General features: G+C 48.3%; 1 protein-coding gene across 5 annotated transcripts in view; it reads left to right on the forward strand.

The window, feature by feature from the left end:
- The window catches only part of znf536 (zinc finger protein 536), a 223,199-nt gene that overhangs the window by 67,280 nt on the left and 130,919 nt on the right, over window positions 1-25,000 (forward strand). For all 5 annotated transcript variants that reach the window (XM_026177512.1, XM_026177499.1, XM_026177503.1 and 2 more), the window contains one exon: window positions 16,585-16,684. The gene's annotated coding sequence lies outside the window, so the exon portion shown is untranslated. The remainder of the gene's footprint in view (window positions 1-16,584; window positions 16,685-25,000) is intronic.

Below are 25,000 nucleotides of genomic sequence, written 5' to 3' on the forward strand. Positions count from 1 at the left end.
TGGCTTCCTGTTTGTCTCAAGACCCCCTCGTCGCCAAGGTGATGTCACAGAATCAGAAACTTCCTTTAAAGCTCTCAATTTACCGGTCGATCTACGCCCCTACGCTCGCCTATGGTCACGAGCTGTGGGTAGTGACAGAAAAAACGAGATTGCGGATACAAGCAGCGGAAATGAGCTTCCTCCGAAGGGTGGCTGGCCTCTGCCTTAGAGATAGGGGGAGGGGCTCAGAGTAGAGCCGCTGCTGCTCCACATCGAAAGGAGCCAGCTGAGGAGGTTCGGGCATCTGACAAGGATGCCTCCTGGGAGAGGTGCTCTGGGCATTTCCCACCGGGAGGAGGCCCCGGGGCAGGACCAGGACACGCTGGAGAGATTATATCTCTCGGCTGGCCTGGGAACGCCTTGGTGCTCCCCCGGATAAGCTGGAGGAGGTGGCTGGGGAGAGGGAGGGGTGGGCTTCTCTGCTTAGGCTGCTGCCCCCGCGACCCGGCCCCAGATAAAGCGGAAGAAGATGGATGGATAGTTAGCAGGATAATTTTTTAAAACTTTTTAATTAAAATTGTATTTGTTTTGTTGTCTTTCGTTGATTTTTTGGTTTGACTTTCAAATGTAATAATAATATAATAATAATTTAATAATTTAGTTTTTGGACCTCTGTCAGAGCGGTTTGTAAATGATGAATTATTTTGAGTTGTTATGACTTTTGCTAACGAACCGCTGCGCTCGGCCTTTTTGTGAGAATAAGCAGGCTCTCGCTCATTTTCCACATTTTTAACAGAGCACAAACAAACTTGTAGAATTACATCCTCGAGTGATCCACGGCAGCTTCCCGAGGTTCTCCTGGATCCACGTCGTTCCCAGCGATCCTGCCGTCATCTTTTAAAAATACGTGCAGATGTTACTCAGCGTTCCACAGGAACGGGAATTCTTTTGTACTTAAAGGAAACGTTTACTTTAGACTCTACTGCTGTGTCTGTACAGTGAACTACTATATGTGTACTGTAGTAAATGCTGGCTGCTCTCTGGAGGTTTCGGCTTCAGGCTGAGGTGAACTTTTAAACCCTCACATTAGCACCCTGACACTTAATTGTTACCAGCACAGAGACCTGCACTGTAAACCACACACACACGCACACACACACACACACACACACACACACACACACACACGCACGCACACACACGCACACACACGCACACACACGCACGCACACACACGCACGCACACACACGCACACACACACACGCACGCACACACACACACGCACACACACACACGCACACACACACACGCACGCACACACACGCACACACACGCACACACACACACACACGCACACACACATGCTGCTTTCAGAGCACTCAGTCAAGTCCCTGTCTTTAAGCTCGTGCAGCATTCCTCTCATTCATGGAAGCAGGGCCCTCCTAGTGAAGCGCTTAATTGGCTGCAGATTGCTCTTTAACCTCAGGGTTACACCACACACACACACACACAAGCCGTGCACACACACAAATACAAACACACACACACACACGGGCAGGCTGTTTAGAGTCTTAAGGGAGACGAGAGTGGTTTTTACAACTCTGGAGGGAGGTCAAAGGTCAACAGATTTGTAACAGACAACCTCTAAAGATCTGTCAGTCAAGGCTAAGATGGTGACTACCACACACACACACACGTCTCTGAGTGTGCGTGTGTGCGGTTCTTTTATTGTGGTTTCTGCAGAGAAGCTGCAGTCAGGACTTTTGAGTCGCTTTCTGGACTTTGTGAGTCCAAACGAGCCTCGGCGTGCCGGTGCGATCCACGTCAGCGCCAAGCAGCCCGCATCTCTGCGCCTGTTTCTCGGCGGACGTCTCCGACATGTGTCTTTATTTACGGGGCAGTTTAGATATTTTTACAGGCTTTGTCTGTCTCTGTGCTCTGTGGGTTTGTTAGTGCCTCTCTGCTCTCCTATTGTTTATGATACACACTAAATATGCTTTTCTGCATGACTCACTCCCTCCTCTCAAGAATTAGGACCTCTGTGTTTCTCTCTCCCAAATTAGCTTTTGCACTTTTATCCCCCTGCACGAAACACTCGTCCTGATAACACGACAGCCTTTTCTCTGACGCGCTCGTATCCCTGCATGCTTCGCGGCGTTGCCGACCTAGACGCTGATTGGCCGGGGAGAGAACCAGGTAGAGGCTGTGTGATTGTGCAGCCCTCTCGCTGTACAGGCTTATGAATGATTGAGCTACTGTAGCAGCGAGGGCAGATCATATTACAGACGCCATTTTGTTTGTTTCCCCCGCAGTATTTTGTGTCTCCTCCAGTTGTTTAACATATTTAATCCAAACAGGATGACGCTGCTCTGTGTGTGTGTGTGTGTGTGTGTGTGTGTGTGTGTGTGTGTGTGTGTGTGTGTGTGTGTGTGTGTGTGTGTGTGCGTGCGTGCGTGCGTGCGTGCGTGTGTGTGTGCAGGCAGGGTGGCATGCTCAGAGTTAATGCTGCAAATTGTTGTTAGATGCAGGTCTCCCTCTGCCATGCGTTTTGGACAGGAAGGCAACGTGATTGGCTTTGTTCAATCTTCCTGGCAGCCGACACCAGCTGACATCTGTTCCCTCCTAACCACTCAGACTTATCTCCATCAGGGAACACACACACAGACTCACACACATGCTCGTGTTTGTGAGGAAAAGAGCGTGTCCGCACTAGACGCACACACTGTCACACACGTGGGCTCTTTTTGCGGTGATGAAGAGTTCAGCCTGTGCCAGTTGCCACTTTTGTTGCACGTGCGCTGAAGTTATTAAGGAAGAACGGGCTTGATTGGTCGTGCGCTCACGTGAGTCTCTCCGCGTCGCCCGGCCCCGCACGGCGGCCTGGGCGCGTATCTCCTGTCGACGTGTGGAATCTTAAAGCGCATAAAGAACTTTGCCTCTCTTGAGCAAACAGCAGAAAGGAAAGCCGGCCTTTTTTTCCCCCTGAAACGAGAGGATGAGGAAGGGCGGGCGGAGGAAAAAGGACAGAAGTGCGAGAGGCTGTTTGAAATTAGCCCTCCACTCCGGGGTCTTGGGAAACGAACGTGACGCGTCCAGATTCTGTGTTTTTGTTGCAATTACCAGGAAACGCAGATGAATTCTTCCCGGGCCATGTGTGCCGAGTTGTGTGTGTGCGTGAACGTGGCGTGTACAGATACGGATGTGTGAGCGTGGTCGTGTGAGCAGGTGGCAGGCATATTTGAAGATGACAGCAGGGGTCTGACCCATGCCAGGCTCAATAAAGCAGCCTTGTGACGGAGCTTATGTGACACGCTGTCCCTGGGGCTCGGCGGTCTTTCTCTGCCTCGCGCACACATGTGCACACGCGCACGTTTCCCCTCCGTGTCAGATAGCGAGGGCTGATTGCTGCGGGTACGTGTGAGGTCTGTGTGTGGTCTGATGACGACACGCTGTACGTAGCATTAGCTCGAGCCCTCACCTCTGCTTTTTACACACGGCTCGTATTTCCAGCAGTAACGGCCGATCGCGTGTTTGGAAATGCGGGGAGCTGCTTACGCTCGTGCAGTCGCTTAGCGTCCTGCTGTGCGTCACGCCAAACTAGAAACCCGCAGCAGAGTACACAGAGCGCGCTCGGTCATGTGACAGTTTCGGCCGTTGGTTTTGAAGCGTTCGGCCAGACTCCCGTTTGGAGCTCGTGGTCACGTCCAGAGTGCTTTATTTATTTCCTTTAGTTCAGTTTACCTTTGTTTCCCCAGGAAGTCTCACTCAGATCAAAATCTGGTTTACAAGACACACAAACACACGCGTTACACACATCAGCGTGCAGCAAAGACAGACTGCAGCGTGTGCAGTATGGCAACAGCAACGCCGAGATCCGCTCGCGTTTCTGTTCGGCTTCCATCGGAGGACAATCTCACTCCAAAGCAACAGTTAGAAAATGAGATTATTGACCTAATGATGCAGTTTTCCCTCCTATTGCTGGGTCCGCCCACCTGCTCACGCCAGCACTTCGTGAACCCGGTGAGTTGTCGGTCGTAGTCAGCGATGGGCGCAGCGCCAAAAACAGCTGCTATTGCCTCGAACGTCTTCTCCTTTCGGATGCTCCCTTCATGTGTCGCCGCGGGGAATCATCTCCCTCCGTCTCACGCCAACCCAACATCCACCTCTGTCACGCCAACGCTAGCCGTCCTTCCATCACCCAAGAGACATCAACAGGGCTTCCTCCTGGTAGGATGTACCTGAACCATCCCAACCGCCTCCTTTTGATGTGGAGCAGCAGCGGCTCGACTCCGAGCCCCCGCCCCGCCCCGTCTTGAGGGAAACTCATTTATGCCGCTTGTATCTGCACCCTCATTCTTTCGGTCAGTACCCAGAGCTGAGGGGGGAGGCGTGGATCGACTGGTAAATCAAAGACTTTGCTTTTTACCCAAAACCTGAAACCAAAAGGTTCATCGCTGTTCTGGATCAGGTTGTTGATCACAGGCAAAATGACCATTGACCTTTCACTCTCACACGGACCTGCAGAGCGGAGAATAAATCGTACATCCCAGTCCCAACATCCCAACAGCCCAGACATGTTCAACATGAACTGTGCGGAGACAGCCACGAGGCTACACGAGGAAGGAGGTTAAAGTGTCTTAATCACACATCAGCTTGACAGTAGTGCTTTGAGGCAGACACGACAGGCTCTGTGACGGAGAAGAGAACAGGTTGGATGTTAGCTGTCAGACAGACGCAGCTCAGATCTCTGCTGAAGCGCCTCTGTGAACAGCTCTGTGCACGACTTTACGGTGATTCGTTTAGCGTTTACGAAGAGTCCTGAACTCAGTCGGTTCTTGTTGGGATCGCTGTGTCTTTAAAGTAGAACTTTAGGTTTGATGTTGGTGACAGAACCGGGGTGTTCCAGATGTTCCTCCTGGAGAGGATGCTGAGGTGTTCTCAGAGGAGTTGGAGGATGTCTCCTCCGGGCTGCTCACGCCCTGACCGCTCTCTCCAGCCGTCTGAGCTGGCTCGGAGATATCGCTGCTTCTGTCCACAGTTTAGTTCTTCCAGTCACAGGTGTGGCAGGTGAGGGTTCAGGTGATGGAGGCTGACCTGTAAACGCGCAGGTTCGCCTCCATGAGAGACTCAAATAAGAATGTCAAAGAATGATTATTACGATTATTATATCGCGTTACAAGAGGTAAGAGAAACAGAGCCTCAGACTGTAGCCGCGATCAGAGATCAGACGTGTGCTTCACAGGGTTTCACTTTATTTTCTCCTGAATGAATAAAATGATTAAAACAAGTTGTTTTGAATATTAAACTCGGTTTTCCAAGTTTCCAAAGTTCATTTAAAAAGGTTTAATTCCAACGAGCTGCTAAATTTAGTGAGAGCTTTTCTACGGTCAGGTTGGCCCAGTGTACGACTTTTCCCTGTATTCGATGGAGAGATGTAATATTTTCATCATCATTATGAGAGCTTTTCGTGTGTTCGATTGCTGCCGCCGATAAGCTGTCGTTTCAGATCACGTAAACCCTGACTGTAAGCGAACCAGGTCTCGCACACAGAGATAAGTGTAATCTTGTAGAAGACAACAGAAGGAGATAAAAACGATTTAAAGGCGAGGGAAAATGAAAGTAAACAGAGGAACTTTTTTTTGCTTATCTGTCCTTTCAGTTGTGGTTTCCACTTATTTGCTGACTCTATAAACCAGAAGAAGAACGAGTGACCTGCTGTATTTGCACACAGTTTTTTGAAAAGTGCAGCTCACTTTGCTGGAAAACAAGACCTGCAAGATAAAATCATCAGAGACTGTGTGTGGTATGCATGCACGCACGCATTGCTGATGCAATCTTCCACTTTCCTAATAGTCAGAGCCTAAAACAGCATTCGAGTCGCTTCGTACCTGCGGCTCCGGTGGAGTAGAGAACAAGGGCTCGTGTTTTCCTCTGCGTCACGCTCCGGTGCTGCGCCGCCATTTACCGCAAACATCTGGCTCGCAGAGGAAGTTTCCTAATCGCTTCTAAGCTGTTTGTTTAATTTCAGTTGCAAGTCACAGAGTCTCAGAGATGGTACCCGGTTATAAGACACCATTTCCAGGTAATTTGATTGGAACACAGGTGAGACAGAGAGAGTGTGGCGGGGAGGAGGGATGAGCCAATGAGCCAATGGGAGAACAGCTTCCGGCTTCTTTCCTCCAACAAGCAGCTTCTGTTTGGTCGCTCTTACACGTGTCCTGCGTGTTGTCAACATATAGAAAGAAATATCATATCACATATGACCTCTGACCTCTCCTCCAATGTCAGCAGATAATGATAATGGATTGGATTTATATAGCGCTTTACAATGCCACTATTCATTCACTCTCACATTCACACACTGGAGGCAGCTACGGTTGAAGTGTTGCAGCTCACAGGGAACGATAAGGTTACAGTAACGACATGAATGCATGTGCACTGACTGAATGCTACTTTTATTTGGAACAAAATCAACTTTTCACACATTTTTTACTAAACATGATATAAATGTCCACAAAAACATCACTGTGTTTTCAAAAGGATGAAAACCCAAATGAAAACAATGAAACGGTGCACAGAGAGTGGGCTCCGCTTTTACTGAATGTGAAACTTGTTAAAGGCTAGTGTGATGCGCCGGCTCGTTTAAAGGTGACGACACCTGCGACCTTATTAGGTGCCGAGGTTCTTCGGTTTAACGATCGTAATAACGACTTCATCCGCGGGTCGTTCGCCAGGGAGGGGGCGGTCAGCCTGCTAGAGGAACACGGCGAGGATCTACTGTAGATTTGTGGCTGAAGAGCAGTGGCGTCGCTGCTTCTTCACGGGCTTTCATTGACGCTCTCCTGAAGGTGGCTGCATGTTTTTAGGCTGCAGCAGGAAGAGCTCGCGGACTCGCCGAGTGAAGCGCGCTTCCTGTTTTTTCCACTAATCTGCCTTTTGTGCAGAACTCGCTCTCTCTAAAGTTGAGTTCAGATGTCTGCAGAGAATTTTTAACCCTCCTCCCTCATTTTCTCAGTAATTGGCGGACGATCTTCAGAGCTCGCTTCGTATCCAGAGTGTTTCACTGGTTTTATGTACAGTAAAAATGAGAGTGTTTTTCTTTTAGATGACTTGAAGGCTGTGTGTTCTTTGGTGCAGATGACCCTGGGAGTGTGACACTAAGTAAATGCTTAAATGTGGGACTCCATCAGCGTTCACGTTTGAAATGTCGGCGTGAGCTTGGCTCAGGTGAAATCCGAGCCCCACCTCCTTTACATCTGGAAAAAGCTCTGGGTGTAAATCCCCCCCCAGCTCTCTGTGAAAAAGTGCGAACTAACAAGCGTTCAGCAGCTTGTAACACGAGGGGACATCGAGCCCCGTCATTGAAGAGAAGCAGTGGAGTCTGGCCAGACACCACTGCTAAACAGAGGAAGTGAGAGGGGGAGTGTGTGAGCGTGCTGTATAGTGAGTTGCCATTTATAATTGGCCTGCAATGGTAGATGGCGGCTGGCAAGGACAGTTTTTTTTTTAAACACAATCTGTGTGTGCTGTCGGGGCGATGCATCGCTAATGACAGAAAGCTCGAGTGGTGTGGAAGCACAACAGTGCCTGGTGGCTACGAGGCCAGCCCTCACAAATATGCTCAGAGCTCAGATACAGGATGGATGATGTACGAGATCGCACACAATCACTGTGGAGACCGCTCATATCTGAGGGCCTGTTCTTACTCCAGTCGTATGTATCGGACTGATCAGATCTCACCGTCAGTCGTACCGCTTTTCTACTCAAAGGGCTTCGCGCCTCGTTCACACGTTCGCGCTCGATGAACACGTCCAGAGTTCGGTGTCTGGCACGCAGGCTGGAGCAGCCGGGGATCGAAACACCAGGCTTCTGCTTAGCAGCTCTACCTGCTGAGCCCCAGGTGTGTTACCTGTCACCAGGGTTCTCAACCATGACTTACCAGGTTTAAGCACTAACGCCTCCTGAAGACGATAGTTTGGATTAAAAGACAGTAACCCTGACACATGATGACCTCGGATCGACAGTGCGTTAATCACAGGTGCGTCTGAGACTCTGTCCCTCGAGAGGAGGTCGGTCATCCAGAAAGGCTCGGAGTCGAGGCGCTGCACCTCCTCATCGAAAGGAGGCGGTTTGGGTGGTTTGGGCATCTGACTAGGATGCATGTCCCACTGGGGGGAGACCCCGAGTCAGAACCAGGACACATGAGACATCTCTGGGTGAGCCGGGAAGGTCTCAGGGTTCCCCCGGATGAGCTGGAGGAGGTGGCTTCTCTGCCGCCCTGGATAATGTGGAAGAGCAGCATCTTCTCAGTTTGCTGAAAAATACATAAATACAAAGAGGCAGCAGGAATTTCAGTTGTCGGCTTCATCACCGGAGGTCTGCGCTGCACATTCTTCCTGCTCCAATAATCAGCCACAAAGTCAGGGAAGAGCAGGGCCCCGATAATCGGGCTGTGGATCAGACCCCCCTCCATCCATCCCGCCTCACCCCACATCCACCCTGCCTCCCAAAGCCTCCTCCATAAACAATGAAAAGTTAATGAAGAGGTAACTTAATGATGTAATGAATATGGCGGCGCTCAAGGTCAAAACTGGCTACAGTCTGGGCACAAGACGGGGGCCAGGTGATAACACACGGCTTAATGTCCCACACACACACACACACACACGCACACACGCACGCACGCACGCACGCACGGACGCACACGCTCAGTGTGCACATTGATTTAATGTTATTTGTCAGCTGGCATTGGGAGAACAGGCTCTGTGTTTGAATTGTCTGCAGAAACCTGCCTACATGCATCTGTCTTTAGAGTGTGTGTGTGTGTGTGTGTGTGTGTGTGTGTGTGTGGAGGGATAAGAGTGTTTGAAGTACTGTGGGTGGTAAGAGTGTGGACTTGTGTACCAGCCACTCTGTGTGTGTTAGACAGTGCAGGTTCTGAGCTGGTGATTAAAAATTGAAAGGGTTTGAATGACATGGTGGAGAGTTTGGCGGATCCAGGTAGGATCGATGGAGCTCCGGCGAGCGGCCACCGCCCCGGCTCGAGGGGCTCGAGGGGCTCGAGGGGCTCGAGAGCTCTCGGGAACGTGTTTGTGTGCAAGTTGTGCCTTTAAACAGTCGGTGAAGCAGCGCAACTTTAAAAAACAGATCATTTTTCTGCAGCGCAGCACTTTTCCTTCTGTGCTGTTTGTTTTAGAGCGCAGCGGTAGAAAATCTGGATTTATGTGAGCTTTTGTGGTTGTTTTTATCCACACGCAGCCAGACGAGTGCTTGATTTGGTCAAAAAAGGTGCGCGTTTGAAATGAAACAGAGACGATGAGTGTAAGTGAACAGGAGAAGGAAAGGTGGTAAGGAAAAGGAGGCAGAGGACAGCAGCCAGGTGCTCGCCGCCTTCGATCTGTTTGGCCTCCGCTGGGCTAAAGAAGTGTCTACATCTCACTTTATCCCCTTATAGGCTCTCCTCTCTGTGTGGGGGAGGGGAGGAGGAGGTGGGGGAGGAAGATCATGAAACAGAAGCACTTTAGCTGCACATGTTTTCCACGTGACAGCAGGATACAGGTTCTCAGATCATTCTTCATCTCCATCTTTCTTCTTGTTTATGCAAATAAAGTCAAAGTCATGACACAGTCATGAGTAACCTCTGCAGTCTGTGAGCGAGCAACCACCGCTCCGAGCCCGAAGCCAGACACGTTGGCCTGATGAAATAAGGTTAAGGTGTGACGAGTGAAGTGGGTCTCTCAGCCTTCAGTCCTCGAGTGTGTGCGTGGAGCCGGCCGTGGTGCAAAGTCTTCGCACGCAGCGGTGCCCACAGCATCAGTTGCTCCGACTCTCTCTTGAAATCCACTTGCCCGAGTGTTCGGCGGCGGCTCAGCAGGCAGCAGCCGAGCAGCTTTCCTCGCTCGCCACCTTTGTCGTGAATCGTTCTCTCTCGCAGGTTTTTCCTGTCAATCTCCTCGCCGTGCTAAAAGCAGAAGACACTAAACTTAGCATCCCCAAGGCAATCTGTGATCCATCTGATCTGCTGGCCAGCAGGCATGCTAATGCACTGGCACTGCAAGGCCTGCACGATATTGTATTATAGGCATGGATGCTCTATTATTAGATGATATGAATAGAATATCTGCTGTGAGTGTTTTATGAAGGTCAAAGAATTGAATCAGAAATATTTTAACGCTCAGCCAGACTGTTGTGTGTTTAATGTATGTTATCACATGGGTTTCATTCTCACTTTAAAACCCATTATGGAACCTGAACGGGCCTTAATGCACTTTTAAGGTTTGTTTTTTTAAGAGCAACACTTTAAATAAAACGTGCACGAGAAGGTAAGCACGGACTCGAGCCGCACGGCCAAAACCCACGTTTCCAAAGAGCGGAGGGCTGAATTTAGACGTAAGAGGCGTGTTTTGAAAGCTGTGGAGGAGCGAACGGCTCCACCCTGGGCGTCTGGAGGGGAACGAAGGCGTTCGGGCTACTCGTTCCTGCAGGCCTCCCTGGGACAAAAGACGCCCTGTGGAAGAGAGCCACCAGTTAACCGATGCGGTGACGTCACGGTGACGACGGCCATTTTTTCTGTACGGCCTACAATACTGACGCACGCGGGTCTCGGCATCTCCCGGTCTGATCTGTAAGAAATGTGTAGATGTGCTAACTCTGGGTCATTTTGGCCAAACGTAAACACTCGATCTCCCCATCAGATTCCATTAAACCCCACAAGAACACAAACAGGCTCTCCAGGAAGAAGCCCCCGAGCAGTGGCATTAAACAAGTGCTCTCGTCGGGACATAAATACTCTGATCTTACTCCCATAAATCATGCTGAGATTGTACATTTGGCCCGAGCACAGCTTCAGGTTCGCACACTCCTTCTGTAAACAGGTTCTCCCTCAGCTTCTCACATCTTCGGTCCCTGGGCCCGATCCTTTTTAAAAAGAGTCTCGCTGTAATCAAAAACAATAACTGCTCAGAGCGTAAACTCTTCCAAGCCCCCCTCCGCCAGCCCCTACCCTCTCCTTGAAGTATGAAATAATATTCTGTGTGTGGGCCCCGGCCGAACGCTGAGAACGCAAACATTTCACAATAAAGTTGTTTAAATAAAGGCCTTGGCATAGATGACTGGGAGATAGAGGACATGCTGCGTTAATTACAAGCCCCCGTTAAAATAAACCGCCAGTATAAAATATGAGCACCCCCCTCCCATTCCCGGGGATTTGAACCTATAAAATATCAGCGAGGTGTGCACCTCACATGTGCTGTTTGGAGACCAAACACGACGGCGGCTCGAGGAGGGAGCGAGCTCGTCAGACAAAGACGAGAAAGTAAAAGCACAACGCAGCTCCACGATCAACAAAGAGAGCGTGTTTATTCTGCATTTACAGACTTACGAACCCCCCCAGCTCGCTCCCCGCCGCCGCCGCCTGGCATTAACCGAGAGGCAAAACAGCCGAGTTAAGCGGCGCGTTTATTATTCTTCCAGGCCTGGAAAGCAATACGCTCTCAATGCACGGGCGTGCTCGGCCTTCCCGTCCGGAGCGCCGCGGCTCCGTGTGGAAGTTTCAGTGCTCGCAGAGAGCCAGCGAGATTATTTTTCCTCAAGTGTGGACTTAAGTTTCTGCTCCGTGCTGCTGGGTGGCCCACTCCGCTTTAGCCGTGTTAACATAAGAATAGAGCGGTGGCCAGGAGAGGAGGGGGGGCGGCCGGGGAGCTGGTTTAAATTATTCTGCGCCTCCGCCGCTGCATAGCAGGAGCTGTTGTTATCCACTTAGAACATCAGACGATTTGTTCCTTCTCCCTCTCCCCTCGCTCCCTCTCTCAGCCCTGTGGGCGTCTTTATTCGGGCCCTTTGTAGCGCCGTCGTGTTATAAGGCCCGACCCGGCCGGGGCGCACCCCGCTCCCCTCTGTCGCTGGCCTGAGTGAAGACGGCCTTAAAAACCAGAAATATGAAATGCTAGCTGCGCCCGGTGACGAGGCCGTGACGCTCGCAGGCCCAGATGAGGAATGCAGTTATGAGGAGATGTTTGTATACATCCAGCCTGCGCCTCGCGGAGCAGCGATGGCGGTTGAGCACAGCTTAAAGACATCTGGATGCGATGAAATGCCATTTGTCTAAACAATCAAGAGTCTTTGCAAAGCCACCCAATGTGCACGCTGCTTTTAGTGCATACTTGTGCAATGTGCTTCAACAGAAAGGGATATTGACAAATATTTCATTGCGACAGCTTCATGAGATGAGAATTTTTTTAAAAAAAATTTTTCCTCCGCTGCTGTAAACATTAAAAAAATGTGAAGTTCATTTGGAGTGGAGTCGGGGGGTGTGGGGGGTGGAAATGATGAGAAAACCACGGTGGCATTTATAAATAAGGCAAATCAGCGAGATTGTAATGTAAATACGTCCATTCTGAGCTCATTCTTCTTTAGAAAGGGAGGGAAACTGTGAACAATAACCGCTCGCACTTCCTGTTTGACCATCCGCCGTGGCGAGGAACTGGAGGGAGGAGTTTGGGCGGACCGACCGAAGACGTGAAACGGGCGAGCAGACAGAGAATGAAGCATCGCGTGTCAAAGAAATGCCACACCTTTAGATTTATTCTCTAATTAACTCCATTTAAACAAATGGTGCGGGCACCGGTGGCAGCCGTGCTCTGCTATGCCAGCGGTGTAGTAAGTGGGGCATGCAGACATGACTGGGATAATAAGCGTCATGGAATCTAATCAGATTTCTAAGAGGAATTGATTGTTGTGAGGCAGCCGGTGCAGGAGTCGGCTTGACAATAAGCTGAAATTTAAGTGTTAATTTTTATGCTAATCCTCTGGCATCTCTGTGTGATGCAATTTGGTCCAGCGGGCTCTCGACTTTGCGCCGCAGATATGAAATTGTCCCGCGCACAGAGAAAATGTCAGCTTGCCAGCCTCTGAAAGCTTGTAATTTATTAGGTATGTTTCTATTAGTATGTGTCACAGTTGTTAGAGAGCCACATGCGCAGCCAGCCACCTCCTCTCCCTCCATCCTCCCTGCTCCACCTTTTTTCTCCTCCACACGCTGCCGTCCGCTCTTTAGCATGGCACGCACACACACACACACACACGCACACACACACACACACACACACACACACACACACACACACACACACACACACACACACACAACGTGCATGTTCTTAAGATGGTCTCGGCTCAGTGGCTGCTGCACTGGGGCCTTAATGTATTATCATATATCGGGTGGTCCTTGCCCCTGGACAAAAGGCTATTTAATGCAATTTAATGACATTCCAAAGAATTTGTGTGTGTGTGCTTGGAGAGTGGGAGGGGCTGCTGGTGCAAGAGGGGAAGAAAGGGAGGCAGGAGCAGGGAAATAGAAAAATAAAAGAAAGGTGGAGGCCGCAGATGAAAATAGCATGTGTGTTTTTCATGGCTCGCCCAGGCAGATGTCTCCGTGTGGAAGGCGTGACTCTCCCTCACCTCCTCGCTCTGCTCGAGTTTCCACCTGCAGCAGGAAATCAAGTTTGAGCAGCTCCGAGAGGCTGAACATGTGTCGGCTTTCTCCGCGGGCCTTGGCAGGTTACACGCCGGCTCGTCACTGGATACCGCTGAGCTTCTGCCGGTAATTCATGCAGGCAGAGGCCTCGGTGGTCTGAGCCCCGTCACAGGGCAGAACGGGCTCCTTGGTCATTTCTTTCACTCAGCTCCCATCTACAGCCAGCGCAGCCAAACGTGCTAGTAACCAGTGAAACTTCTCGCCACGAATAGAAGCGTGGCCGACCTGTTTGATGGCGTTCATTGCTGCAGACAGGAAGCCAGCGTGAGCGTCCTGCGAGGACAGGATTGATCTGAGACATCGTGGGCCACATATGGCCCACTTTGGTTTTAGGTGGGCCGGACCGGTGAAAGCCCCTCCTGCCAGTGTAACGAGGTTTAAAGTAAAGTAAGGAAACCATCTTTGATTTAAACTGTAAGAAATAAAAGTGCAAAATTACAGAAAACATTGTGCCGGCTCAGACTGCGCTGCAATTATAAAACACAAAGTTTCCCTCAATTCATGGAAAATGTCTCTTTTCTGTGGGAATGTTGTAAAAAAGAAAAAAAGATCTCTTATTTAATTGTTTATCTAAATAACTGAATCCACCGTGAACCGATGCCCTCTGTCACGTCTCCCAAAGCCATCCAGCCTTTAGAGGTTTGGGTTTAGAAGCTGGTGGGTATTAAATGTGACACCAGCGCAGTGGGAGGGAAGTATCACTGCGTATAATATCATCATATATATATTCTATCATGTAGCTGCTCCGAGGCAGAGTTTAGAAAGACGAGCCTCGCAGTGGTGTGTTCGGCAGCAGCCATACTGGGTATTTACACTGTGTGTAATTCTGCGTACAGCATCTGTAATATTACAGTAACGAAGCTGTGCATGATGCAGCAAACCCAAACAGCAGGTCTTACCCGGGAACATCTCCTCACAGTACGAAGCATAAAAACGCAGCTTTCAGTAAACGTGTGTGCACATATCTGTAAGTCCACTCCTGGAAAATATGATTAATGTTTTTATGGCTCTCAGTGGAGGAAAGTCAATAGAGGGTCTGCTTCCCACAGCCATAAAGCTCCAGTGTCAGATTTACACTGTTTTATCTACTGTTGCCTGCTTTAGTCTATTTAGTCTATAACCGTGTGTGTGTTGGGGGGGAGTGGTCAGATTGATGTTTGCAGCTGCAAATGCACAAAGTGAGTGATGAAGACGATGGCGATGAAGAACGGTGTGCTTGTTGATGAACAGAAACATTTTCCTGTGAACAGCTTTAAGAATAAACGATAAATAAACGAGACTCTGTGGCTGAAACGTTCGGTTTCTTTAATTTTACCTCCCGATCAAAAACACATTTGTAGATTTGACCTCTCAGGTCTGAGCTCTGTGATGTCATCATGATATGATTTTTGAATCACATCAATAGTTTTTGTTGTGTGTCGGTCAGACTCTTATTGAGCTGAGGCTACTCGGTAGTCTGGAAGGAATCCCTGATATCTGCAGAGCCTCTTCAAACGGAGTCGGTCTCTGCCCTCACCCACCTGTTAGGGACACAAAACACACAGCAGAAGAAGTTGTTTTCCTTGGTTTCTGTTCAGTCGTCTTCCTCTTGATGTTTAAATGCTGATAAAATCGCAGCTCGTCTGCAGAGTGCTCGAAAGCCAGTAAAACTGTACTCGGCGGGCCCAGAAACACACTGAAAGGTTTGGATACAATTCACATATAGGTCAATTAAATGCAACAACATCTGCTCTCTCCCTACCATTTGCATATAGCATTCATATGTTAATGATGTCCCTTGTTTTTTTTTCTTTCTGTGTGTGTGTGTGTTTGTTTCTCTCTCCTTTCCCCCTCTACTTCCTCCCCTCCTCCCGTCTCTTTGTATCGCCAAACAAAAAGAGATGCTGAAAATTTGGATTCATACTTCCCTTTTTGGAGAAAAAAGAAAAAACACAGATACGCCCGTCCTATTTTCACTTCCTCTCGCCTCGCGATTAAAGGGGAGGTTAGACGGGTGCCACGGTTGTTCCGTTGCCATGCCCCTGATTTTGACAAGAAGCGCCTTTAACAGCAGAGAAGGCGAGGCCCTATCTCTTCCCCGAGCAGCTTAATGCCTTATAAATCAATGATGACACAGATGGACTAGCGATAATCTATTTAGAATGCCTCACAGCAAATATTGTTGTGCAGATGATTAGACAGCCAGTTATTTTAACTCAGACCCCTAAACCCCGTCTTCGTAACGCTCCTCGGATTTATAGGAGGCGTTCCAGAGCCGGCGTTTGCTCTTATTTGAAGTAAATTTGAGGGAAAAACAGATGTAGAGAAATGAAAAGTGAGAGGGGTGTGTGTGTGTGTGTGTGTGTGTGTGTGTGTGTGTGTGTGTGTGTGTGTGTGTGTGTGTGTGTGTGTGTGTGTTTGGGTGGCATGGGCAGCTTGAGAAACAAAAGACACTGGTGCTGGTGTCTCTGCCAAGGCCATAATGATAAGGCATGTTTCTTCAAAGATGGGGGAGGCAGAGCACGATTGTATCTCCAGGGCGTGTGTGTGTGTGTGTGTGTGTGTGTGTGTGTGTGTTAGGCAGCCTAGTGACACAAGGGGGGTTAATGGCAATCCAGGGTCTCTGCCCCTTTTCATGGTCGATGGGTCTCAATTTAGCGTGTGAGGGTGAGGAGGAGGAGGAGGAGGAGAAGAGGAGGAGTTGCAGGAAAAAAGGAGTGCAGAAATGAAGTGGAGGTTGTCAGACGTGGCAGCTGCTCCGAGCCCTGATAAATATAAGCCCTTATTGATCGGTTGAAAATGAAAGATCCCCGAGTGGCGTGCAGTATTTAGCTTCTTGTCTGCCTCGCGTCAGCGGTGGCCTTGCCTTGGAGGGATAGATTTTCAGCTGCGCCTCCGGGCACCGCAGCGCCCCAGCTTTGATTTCATCTTTAACCTTTTTCTGCTGCGTTCCCTTGACCTCTGAAGCAGCGCTTACTGAATTTGTTAGATTTCCATCTTGACATCGACCCCTCCTCCACATCGCTGTCAGCGCTCCTTCTCATCCCTCAGGTCTATATTTCATTATCACCTCCTCTGTTTCTCCCTGCAGGTGGCCATCGCAGTGAGCAGTAGTCAGTGAGGAGTGGCAGCCAGAGGCCTCTTCATCCTAACAGACAGATTGCACACCAGTATGCAGGTGGTGTATTAAGGTGAGTTCACACACAGTTACGCTCTGCCGTCACGGAAGTACGCGCGCATGGTTCAATAACACGACTGCTGCACGAGTGAATCCCTCCACCTGCACATCCAGAGTCTACCTGCTGGAGTCAGGGTCAGCAGCAAGACAGACAGACAACAGACAGACAACAGACACACAGACAACAGACAGACAGACAACAGACAGACAGACAACAGACACACAGACAACAGACAGACAGACAACAGACAGACAGACAACAGACACACAGACAACAGACAGACAGACAACAGACAGACGACAGACACACAACAGACAACAGACAGACAGACAACAGACACACAGACAACAGACAGACAGACAACAGACAGACAGACAACAGACAGACAGACAACAGACAGACGACAGACACACAACAGACAACAGACAGACAGACAACAGACACACAGACAACAGACAGACAGACAACAGACAGACGACAGACACACAACAGACAACAGACAGACACACAGACAACAGACAGACAACAGACACACAGACAACAGACAGACAGACAACAGACAGACAACAGAGACAGACAGACAACAGAGACAGACAACAGACAGACAGACAACAGACAGACAGACAGACAACAGACAGACAACAGACAGACAGACAGACAGACAACAGACAGACAGACAACAGACAGACAGACAACAGACAGACAACAGACAGACAACAGACAGACAACAGACAGACAGACAACAGAGACAGACCACAGACAGACAGACACAGACAGACAACAGACAGACAGACCACAGACAGACAACAAAGACAGACAAGAGACAGACAGACAGACAACAGAGACAGACAGACAACAGACAGACAACAAAGACAGACAAGAGACAGACAGACATTCAACAGAGACAGCCAGACAACAGACAGACAACAGACAGACAGAGAGAGAGACAACAGAGACAGCCAGTCAACAGACAGACAACAGAGACAGACAGACAACAGACAGACAACAGAGACAGACAGACAGACAACAGACAGACAACAAAGACAGACAACAGAGACAGACAGACAACAGACAGAGAACAGACAGACAACAGACAGACAGACAGACAACAGAGACAGACAACAGACAGACACAGACAGACAGACAACAGACAGAAAGACAGACAACAGACAGACAGACAAGAGAGACAGACAACAGACAGACAGACAACAGACAGACAGACTACAGACAACAGACAGACAGACAGACAGACTACAGACAACAGACAGACAACAGACAGACAGACAACAGACAGACTACAGACAACAGATAGACAGACAGACGACAGAGAGACAGACAGACAGACAGACAGAGAGACAACAGACAGACAACAGAGACAGACAACAGACAGACAACAGACAGACAGACCACAGACAGACAACAGAGACAGACAACAAAGACAGACAAGAGACAGACAGACAGACAACAGACAGACAACAGACAGAAAGACAGACAACAGACAGACAGACAGACAGACAGACAGACAGACAACAGACAGACTACAGACAACAGACTACAGACAACAGACAACAGACAGACAGACTACAGACAACAGACAGACAGACAACAGACAGACTACAGACAACAGATAGACAGACAGACAACAGAGACAATAGACAGACAACAGACAGACAACAGACAGACAGACAACAGAGACAGACAGACAACAGACAGACAGACAGACAGAGAGACAACAGACAGACAACAGAGACAGACAACAGACAGACAGACAACTGACAGACAGACCACAGACAGACAACAGAGACAGACAACAAAGACAGACAACAGACAGACAACAGACAGACAACTGACAGACAGACCACAGACAGACCACAGACAGACAACAGAGACAGACAGACAAGAGACAGACAACAGACAGACAGACCACAGACAGACAGACAGACAGACAGACAAGAGACAGACAAGAGACAGAAAGACAGACAACAGACAGACAGCACTGTAGTCTGAGACAGTAGAAGCCAACACCCAACAGGGTTTTTAACAATAATTTTTCTAATCACGTTTGATAAGAATGATAATTAATAATGCAGGGAAACCTTTAAAAAGTCTAAAATCTTTACTTTTGACACACGTCAGTAGATATGACCCGTGCTGCTGTATCAGCGAGCGCTTGTATGCAATTATGAAAATAAAAGTGAATTCTTAAAGACGAGCGAGAGGCTCCCAGGAGAGGCAGCTGACTAACATGACGACCACCTCGCTCGCTGGTTAGCTTCCAAAGTAAAGATGAAGAAAAAGCTCAAACACCTGATATACCTGTGCAGACACCTGAGCTGCTCTGCCAAGTGTAGCATGTGTGTGCCAGCAGCAAAATGTCCTGAGCGTGGAGCTTTTCCACTTCCTGTACGGTATTTACTTCTCCCACTGTCAGGATAAAAGAACAAGACACACACACACATTCCAACTGTTCGTCATTCACTCACCATAGCCTTATCCCCAAAGGCCCCGAGTCTTAAACCAAAACACACACACACACACACACACACACACACACAGTCACACAGCTACAGTACACTGCTGCTATGTGCGCAGACAGAACTTGTAACAATCTGGATTGTGATAATCTATGATAATCATCCACCACATGCCACCTAAAAACGCACATGGGTGGCATTCAACACCCACACTGGCACATTGCTTCAGTGCATCTCGTCTCCCTCTGCCGCTCTCCCCAATGTCACTACCTCCAGCGTCAATGTCACCACTCGGCTCCTTATTTCTCACACGGCAAAGGCGGAAAAGCAGCGAATCTCCAACAATTTATGTTTGGCATTAGTGTAATTGAATCCCACTCGTATATCAGAGGAAGAAAGTTGTGAGGTGCGGGTGATATAAATGCAGGTAGGGATCCATGAAAACACAGAGCTGTCCCTCCCCCCTCCCCTCGCCTCCCGAACAATGTCTCCCATCTCTTTTTTTATTCTCTCCCTCTGTCCCCTCCTTTAGCTAGATGGATGATAAATTCCCAGCTACAGAGCCAGCAACAGCTGTTGGCAGACAGGCCTGATATGAGAATAGCAGCATAGGATGAGCAGGCATTAAAAATTAATATGCTATTTAGCCTAGGTGTATTTTAGGTATTTGACATTTTCATGTCCGGGACAGAGTAAATTTATTCATAGTACAGAATAAAAAAATAAAAAAAATTAAAGAAAAAGAGGAATGGGTGCAGGCAGCGGGCTGAGGGAGGGGGTGCAGGAACACTAAGTGAAGGCCATTTTGGTTTTATGGTCACCCTGTTTCACTTTGCCTCCCAACACGGTGATCTGTGTGTGTGAGATGAGGCTACACACACACTCACACACACATGGAAACAAGAGCAAAACCACTTTTATCTGCTCAGACAGGCTGAGACTGACCCTGCACCCTCCTCTCACAGCCACACTCACAGTTTCTGAAGAATAGTTTGGTATTTTTACTTTTAGTCATGTGCTTATTATTTATTGGTTTTAGTCCTGCACAAATGTCATGGACAGCATGAACCCAGCATGTGTTCTGATCAGCCCAGAGCACCTGGAGAAAAACACCCATTTCAGAAAGATAATAGCATTAGCTAGAATTTTACATTAGCTAATGATAGCTTTTTTTTGTGACGTGAATAGTTGCTGAAGTTCATAAAGATGGTGACTACAAATCAGCTGCAGGGAAACACCCCGCTAAAAGAGCAAAAGAGAAATAGTGGTTACCAGATGTACCTCCGTACTGAGGTGTTGATGATATCCTGAACTTTACTGTCCGTAAGAACTGCTGTTAACCCCCATTAGCTACTGATGGCCTCTGTTAGCTACTGTTGGCCTCTATTAGGGGCTGTTAGCATCTGTTGGCTACTGTTAGCCTCTGTTAGCTATGGTTAGCCTCTGTTAGGTGCTGTTAGCCTCTGTTAGGGGCTGTTAGCCTCTGTTAGGGGCTGTTAGCCTCTGTTATGTACTGTTAGCTACTGTTAGCTACGGTTAGCCTCTGTTATGTGCTGTTAGCCTCTGTTATGTGCTGTTAGCTACGGTTAGCCTCTGTTAAGTGCTGTTAGCCTCTGTTAGGTGCTGTTAGCCTCTGTTAGGTGCTGTTAGCCTCTGTTAGGGGCTGTTAGCCTCTGTTATGTACTGTTAGCTACTGTTAGCTACGGTTAGCCTCTGTTATGTGCTGTTAGCCTCTGTTATGTGCTGTTAGCTACGGTTAGCCTCTGTTATGTGCTGTTAGCCTCTGTTATGTGCTGTTAGCCTCTGTTATGTGCTGTTAGCTACTGTTAGCCTTTGTTAGGTGCTGTTAGTTACTGTTATCTACTGTTAGCCTCTGTTAGGTGCTGTTAGCTGGCATAAGTGAAACTGTCTTTGAAGTGGTGGACTCTTAGTGAATAAGTTTTGATATGATCTGAGAAGGTAATCAAACAGTTTTTCAGCTGGAAAGTTTGGACTCCTGAGCCTAACATTAGCTGATATAACGTTAGGCTCTGTTGTTTAGCCAGCTCGTTGTCAGCTGTCCGGAGGCTTGGATGTCTGATTTGCTGACAATAATTAATTGCAACAATATCAGTGATATTGGTGTGCTAGAGCCCTGACTTCAGCTAAGGAGATGAGGCTTGAGGTGAGAACACAAGGATGAAGCTTTGTCATCTGTTTTGTAGTTTGTATTGTTGATTTTGATTATTCCAAACAGGTGATCTGTGAAGGCCTTCATGTTTTACTTCTTTCCGTCTGGGACCCATGTAAGCCACAGATACTGAAACCAGATTTGAAACTACAGGTAAAAGATGAGATGTGCAGAACAAAGAAGCAGAGTGAACCAAAATGAACACTGTAGAAGAAGCAGAGGGGTAGCATTACGCAGTATTAGGAAGTTAAACGCCAGCTGTCAGAAATGTAAACTCTGCGCTCTGCTCCATCATAAATATCAGAAACGATTTTGACGATGAGCTGGTACGGAGCACATGTTCTGTGTGTGCCGAGTGTCGACAGGCGGACGGACCCCTGGAGGACCACACGGCCCCAGGCCGGGTCATGCTAGGACAGTGTTTAAGGCTCCCTCTCTCCCTGCCGCTCCACCTTTGGTGATTAATGGCTAATGCTGCTCTGGTACATCTCTATATCCCTGCTCATCCTTCCCTGCTAATCGTTGTGAAATCTTAGACATGGCCTGGATTTGGGTTCCTACAGAAACGTGGGATTGGATTCATGTGAATTTGGTGCTTCTTTATTCCACCGTTTTCATTTTTAAACCTTTGCTCTGATCAGAAGGCAGATGAGCACGTCTGTCTCAGCTCAGTGTGCTTATTTTAACCCCACACTCGGTTGTTTTCTACTGCTGACTGTGTGAATGAGAAAAGGTCCAAACAGGGACAAAGCTCGCTCTCATCCCTCCGACCTCCTAACACAGACTGTCAGCAGCCAGTGTTTCAGAGGCGATGTGAAAGATACTCAGCCAACCCATCATCCGCTTAATAATAATAATAATAATAATGGATACTTTATTGATCCCCATGGGGAAATTACTTGTTTTTCTCTGCATTTGACCCATTCACTCAGTGAAGCAGTGGGCAGCCCACTAAGCAGGCGCCCGGGGAGCAGTGTGTAGGGACGGTACCTTGCTCAGGGGTACCTCAGGGTAGCCGTTAAGTGGATTCGAACCGCCGACCTTCCGATCATGGGGCGACCACTTTACCTACTGAGCTATCCCTGCCCAGCTCAGAGACCCAATAGTCACCAACAAGATCGATTAGTCGAATCATTTCAGCGACCTGATGAATCTGAAGCCCCGCGCCCGACATTTACTACACAACACACCGTCCATTACACTCCAGCAGGCGTGTACCGTCAGCTGCCTGCTCAGATTTGAGTTTGTGCTTCTTTTATTTCTCATATGTCTTCATATAGCTGCTTTCTCTCTGAGACAGGGCTGTTAATTAGTTTGGTGGATGATCTTAATTGAAAGGAAACCTACTTAAAGAGGTTGTTCCACATTATTAAGCAAGTCACATTTCTCATGGAGGGTGAGGAAGAGGAGGAAGGAAGAGTGGAATAATGTAACGTTTTGCAGAAACTACTTGGAGAAATCTGAAGATAAATAATCTCATTATCATCGTCATCCTCCTCTGGATGCTCGCAGAGGCACGTTTCAGCCACGCTTCTCTAAAGCCCACAAAAGGACGCCGAGTCGTTTTCAGCACGCTTTATGGTTTTATGGTGATTGTTAGATGGAATCTGAGGAGGTCAAAATGCTGTAACTCCACCCTATAGACAGACCTGCCGGGACGACGCAGTTAGCATCTCTGTGCTTCCCTCACAGGAGCCGACAGGATCTCCAAAGGTTTCTGAATCAGTGCAGAAAATCATCTTTGTACAGAAGTAAAGTTTACGATAATTACAAGCTGTGCTCAGTGGAATCATGCTAATGCAGCTTTTATGATTTTTGAAGCCTAAATGCAATCCCAAGAAATAAAAGGCTAGCATCCAGATAAAAACAATCTACACTGTGGTCACATGACGAACAGGAGAGGTCATGTATAAAATGTTGAACAGTCCTGCCCTACAGCCATCGGCTCTGAATCCATTTTCATCTCCTGGCTCTCCGGTCAGAGGGATGATCATGGAGCATGAGCTGGAGGAGGTGACATAAGGCAGGTGTGGGTGCGTGCTCTGCCCGTACAGATCCACGTTAACGCTGTTCCCGAGCCAGATCGACCTCCCCGATCTTCCTCCGGCGTTACAAACGCTCTGACAGCTGACAGAGACTCACAGGTGTGTTTTAAAAATATGAATCGCAGGTATAATTAAACAGACGACGCGACTAAAAGCTGCTTTGAACCCGTCACTTCTTCCCTCTCTGCGTTTCCACAGTTGGCACAAAGTTCCCGCTGCTGTAGAGCGAGCACGGCGCCGTACATACACCGACTGTTATTACCTTGGGGAACGTTTAGCAGCTCCATGTTTAACACCATAACCTCCGCTACATCAGCAGTGGCAGCAGAGTAGAAAAACCCGGGAGGTGGAAACCAGAGACGGCTCGTGTTAGGCGAGCGTTCGACTGATCACCGCAATAAAGACGACAGGAGGGGGAGAGAGGGAGCGTGTAACAAGTCTGCTTTATTTCCACCTACTGGATGATCAGGGACTCTTAAGGGGAGGGATAATTTCTTGCGATATCCCGAGTACAAAGTAAACAGAAATCAAAGCCCTTCACGCTCCCAGACAGAAGCACTATATGAAAGAAGCCGTCTTAACAGCCTCCTTCATTTCCTCCTGTACTTCCCATTGATTTCACCTAACTAGTGTTAAGTGAAACTATCGGAGACACAATGGATCCACTTGACTTTGAGTCTCCGAGCCGCTCGCGCCTATGATTGGGCCCCCGCTGTGCACTGTAAAAATTTCCACTGTAAATTTACAAAGGACTGCTTTGTTTTTACTGTATTACTGTAAATACATCTGCACCTTATTACTGTGATCTGGAACATTTTAAAGAAAGTATAAATATAATAATGTATAAAACTCCACAGCTCGTAAATCAAACCTAAAAATGTCCTAAAATAATCTACAAAATAATATTACGGATACAGAACGGCACGTTTTAAAAGATCCTCAGCACGCCAGGAGGGCGATTCTACTGAGGTGGGGGGACGCTGCCCCTCCCACTGACCTCACGGCGTGTCTAAAACTGGAAGAAATCAAACACTCACTCACATGTCAAAGCACGTGGCGTCCTTTCCTTCATGCATTTCAGAATCTATAAGAATTTTTCAGGTGCATTCACTTTTGTCAGGTGTGGAAATACAGTGTACAGGTCTAGGGCAGTGACCTGGGTGGGAATGAGTGGGATTATTTTGCAGGGACTGTGTTATCTGGGGAAATATTTTAATTATCATTATATATTTTTTAAGTGTACAACCAAAATCTCCGAGAAGTACAGATCACCTGTAATCTTCTGTTTTTGTTTATGTGTATAAAGGAAAAACTCTTATTAAAAAGACATTGTTTATAAACACCATCCGTGGCACACAGCTGTGGCTTCCAGCTGTTTGAAGGCCGATCGTCGACAGGTCACTCTGAAACTGGCACAGGTAGTTTCCCTGCTGGAAGGTGGAGGCTGATGTTTTGTGTTTAAACGCGTTCGCAGCAGCGTGCACGGTCGTCACGCCCGGCGAGGAGCTGAAGCAGCGCGTCCATAAAACAGAGACTGAATCAAAGACAACAAGTAGTGATGTTTGTGAACTGTCCCTGAGTAAGAGCGGCTTATCGAACGTATTGGAAACCTGTAGAGTTTTACTTTATTCAGCTGGTA

Source organism: Astatotilapia calliptera, chromosome 1 (assembly GCF_900246225.1).
Source record: "Astatotilapia calliptera chromosome 1, fAstCal1.2, whole genome shotgun sequence".
Lineage (NCBI taxonomy): Eukaryota > Metazoa > Chordata > Actinopteri > Cichliformes > Cichlidae > Astatotilapia > Astatotilapia calliptera.